The 2,952-nt window shown below is 47.8% G+C and overlaps 1 protein-coding gene across 1 annotated transcript in view; it reads right to left on the bottom strand.

The window, feature by feature from the left end:
- CDH26 (cadherin 26) overlaps positions 1–2,952 on the bottom strand; it is a 46,552-nt gene that overhangs the window by 42,850 nt on the left and 750 nt on the right. The gene's annotated exons all lie outside the window — the stretch shown is intronic.

Here is a 2,952-nt window from a genome sequence, read left to right as displayed (position 1 = left end):
GGGTCGGACACGACTGAGTGACTTCACTTTGACTTTTCACTTTCCTGCATTGGAGAAGGAAATGGCAACCCACTCCAGTGTTCTTGCCTGGAGAATCCCAGGGACGGGGGAGCCTGGTGGGCTGCCGTCTATGGGGTCGCACAAAGTCGGACACGACTGAAGTGACTTAGTAGTAGTAGTAGTAGTTATATTTCTTTAGTACAATGATTCAATCCATATTTGTATGTATTTCAAAATGATCATCACATTGAAAAGTAGTGAAAGTGTTAGTCACTCAGTCATGTCTGACTCTTTGAGACCCCATGGACTGTATCCCACCAGACTGTCTGTGGGATTCTCCAGGCAAGAATACTGGAGTGGGTGGCCATTCCCTTCTCCTGGGGATCTTCCTCACCCAGGGATCAAACCCAGGTCTGCTCTTTTGCAGGCAGATTCTTTACCATCTGAGCCACATCACAATACGTCTACTTAATATCTGTCACCATTTATAGTAACAGGTTTTTTTTCTTGTGATGAGAACTTTTATCATCTACTCTGTTAGTGAATTTTATACATGCGTATGGTCTTATGAACTAGAGCTGCCATGCTGTACACTTAAGCTGCTTTAAGCCACCAGTCTGTCCTTTGTTTTGGCAGCCCTTGGAGACGAGCATGCGGTCCAAACACAGTCTCTGCATACAGAAGCTTGGCTGATCCTTTACGAGTGTAGATTCAGCACGGGGCAGCAGAAAACAGGGTTCCCAGGATTCTTAGGACAGAGCCTGGCCACTCAGTCTCTGCTGAGGGCTCAGCATCACCTCTGACCACACAATTCCTCATGTCCTGCAATCCACTGACTCTTGTTCTTGAATGAGGGGTTTGAGTGAATTAACTGGGCAGATCATACATGCTAACATACTTTTTAACAATAACTCGACTCAGAATTTCCCAGATTAAATAGCAACAGCAACCCACCAACCATAACAGACATTGCTGACTAACTTCATTCTCAAACCCTCCCTCCTCTCAGGTCCTAGAAGCTGCCCCAGCCCAAAGCCGAGGGTGTGCAAGCTCTCAGGGTGGGAAATGGCAAAGAGGGGGATAGGACCCTGCTTCTGCGGCTTGTCGTGGGATTTGGAACAAAGACCCGCAGCAGAGTCGCAACTTGTTCTTTGCTTCATGTCAGGATGACAACGTGAGGGTGGAGATTTGGGGAGAACACTGTTGTAGACATCTCAGCTCTTCAGCAGAATGGGTACCAGTTTTAAATCTGGAGGTCAAGGGAGGGGTAGTGGGTACCTTATTTGCATATCATCAATGGTTAAAAGTCAGTGTAGGTGGGAGAAGGTAGGGGCCGAAAGGAATAGGTTACTTATAGCCAATTCAGCAAAAAATTGGGCACCTCTTGGACACAAAGGTCTTCTCCAGTTGAGGGTCCAGAGTGCAGATTGCTCAAAACCACAGAACACTTGTGTATTCCATTATCTCCCTTGGCCTTGACCTCCGGAATCTGTATATAGTTGCTTCCACCAAACACTGAATTGCTACCAGTCCAGGCCTGCTGCCCACTGCCCACCCCACCCACCACACCCTCAGTCATGAATGAACCTGCCTGGGCTCTATGCTAACACGCAGAAATGAGGAAAAGACAGCTCTGTTTTCTAATGAGTCCAGTTAGCGGTAAGAGCAGGAGTAAGAGAAAGATGGGAACAAGGTTTGATTTGGGACATATTTAAATCCAGGCTAATGTGGGCTAATGAAACAGAATTCTACTAGGAGTGGTCAGAAAGAGAAAAACAAATATCATATATTATACGTGTATGTGGAATCTAGAAAAATGGTACAGATGAACCTATTTGCAAAGCAGAGATAGAGACAGAGACAGAGAGAACAAATGTATGGACACCAAGGGGAGAAGTGTGAGGTGGGATGAATTGGGAGACTGGGGTTGACATCCACACACTACCATGTATAAAATAGATAATTAATGAGAACCTACTGTGTAGCACAGAGAACTCTACTCAGTGCTCAGTGGTGACCTGAACAGGAATGAAATGCCCCCCAAAATGTATACATTTAGCTCTTTCTCTTTGCCATACAGCAGAATGTAACAACATTGTAAAGCAACTATACTCCAATTAAAACTTTTTTTAAAGTAGCCAAGAAAAATTTCTGAATATTAAGCAAAGGGTGGCGAACAGGGATCAAATTTCAGAAGCAGAGTTGGCCAGACGACTAGGGACTTTCTGTTTCCTCTTCTGTTTACCGTAATACCCAGCGCTTGTGAAAGCTCCTGGCCCAGAGCGAGTGTCCCACCAACAGTAGCAGCCCAGGCACCGAGTGAAGAGAACAACCATCCCATCAGGGTGCAGAAACCAGCAAGAAAAGATCCTCTGCACTTCCTCACTGACTCTCACAACCACCAGGTCAAGTAAGTGCCTGCGGTAGCTCCATTTTCAGGTGGAGGCAATGAGGCTTAATGAGATGAAGGTAGAGCCGTGAAAACCCAGATGCCCAGGCCGCAGTCCCCAGATCAGCTCTGCTGAATCCAGGGGTGAGTGGCCTCTGGGCACTGGGACTCTCGCAGCATTGAGAAGAGTCAAGCTTAACCAAGGTGAGGACCGAGGCCAGGCGACAGCCCAGGTGCCAAGCCGGGTTACAATGCAGTGCAGACCCACCATCTTGACCCCCACCCACTGTTTATAAGGGAGAACCCAGGAGCAGTGCCAGAGCCCCACAGCTCTCCCTCTTTTTCTGCTGAAAGGGCTAAGCGGCAGTGCCCCCACAGGCAGGTGCAGCCTAAACTCTGTCCACGGTAAGTACAAGCAGCAAGCCCAGATGTTTCCATCTTGATTCTACTGTTTGTTTCCGGGTTGAGCCATGACAACTGGTGGGGAACGGGGGGTGGGGAGGCAGGGGGATTTAGCCCTCCCACCCCCATGGGTTTGCTCAAACCCTCTTAGACATACACAA

The sequence above is a fragment of the Bison bison genome, unplaced genomic scaffold (genome assembly GCF_000754665.1).
Source record: "Bison bison bison isolate TAMUID 2011002044 unplaced genomic scaffold, Bison_UMD1.0 scf7180017864167, whole genome shotgun sequence".
In the NCBI taxonomy this organism is placed as follows: Eukaryota; Metazoa; Chordata; class Mammalia; order Artiodactyla; family Bovidae; genus Bison; species Bison bison.
This window is presented reverse-complemented; position numbering and strand designations above follow the sequence as displayed.